Here is a 1,233-nt window from a genome sequence, read left to right as displayed (position 1 = left end):
CGTCAATCAGCTGGGCTCCGGCCGTCCTTCCACCTCAGTCTTCCAAGTAGCCAGAGCTACAGGTGTGCACTACCATGCCTGGATTACTTATTTATTTATTTATTTATTTATTTATTGTAGAGACGAGGTCTCACCCAAGTTGCCCGGGCTGGTCTCGAACCCGTGGGCTCAGGCAATCCATTCGCCTCGGCCTCCCAAAGTGCCTTTTGTGAAGTAAAACCTCTGTTACTTGCCTGGAAAATTCACTGATGTGAGAGGCCTTGTTCTCTAACCACGTGAGGTTGATGAGGCCTCACTGTCAGAATGGCTTTGTTGCTAAGACAAAAGGACCCAGGTGAAGCCATTTGGACCACACAGCTTTACTTCCTGGGCCAGTGTTAAGCTCCTGCCAACCTCACCCTAATATCTTCCAGCCAGTTTTCACACTTTCTTTCCGATGATGAGTGTTCTTCCAAACTTGCTTTATGTTTTTGTTTTGGTTTTAAGTACATGAAGTAGAATCCAAAGACAAACAAACAAAAATTCCAAGCCTGCAATAAATATGTCCCAGGCAACATTCTGCCAACGCCATCCCCTGAAAGGCAGGAAATGCCAGGGGACCCTTGCCTGTGCTGTTCCTTCTACCGAAAATTCTGTTTTGTCTTTGCCAAATACTACTCATCTTTCAGGTTTGCTGTGTGGGGATGCCTTGAAGCAAAAGTAGTCGACCTACAGTTGGGTCGATCTTTCCCTGGGGTCATGAAACAGAAAGGCCCACCAGAAGATGTTTATTGAATACATTTGAGCCATCAGCAGGAAGCAAAGGGAAAAGGGTGGGGCAGGTTGACACATTCAGGACAGCACTGTGTGGCCAGAATCCTGGGTTGTACACTGCACGTTTGTCCTGTCTCTCTCGCTGATGCATGAACCCTTGCCACAGATGATGGGGCCGTGAGGACCAGAACTGAGGCTGAGCAATCAGTCCCTGCAGAGGCCATTGATCTGCCAGAGAGCAGAGGTGAGAGCGCTGGGCCCTGCTGTCCAGGTCCAGCTTCTCCGTGCCTCTGCTGGTGGGTTTTCTCCGTGTCCATCTGTCTGGCAAGCTCCCTTATTTGTTCTCAGTTCTAGTCCTAACAATTCCAACGCTCAAACAATTTGAATAGAAATTGTTGCCTAATTTTGTGAGGGGGGAAAAAACTCAAGAGAATGAATGATTGCAATTCTTCCTTTGATTTCCCCTCCCCCCACACAGAA

Source organism: Carlito syrichta, unplaced genomic scaffold (assembly GCF_000164805.1).
Source record: "Carlito syrichta isolate Samal-C Ts95f unplaced genomic scaffold, Tarsius_syrichta-2.0.1 Scaffold255597, whole genome shotgun sequence".
NCBI lineage: Eukaryota > Metazoa > Chordata > Mammalia > Primates > Tarsiidae > Carlito > Carlito syrichta.
This window is presented reverse-complemented; position numbering follows the sequence as displayed.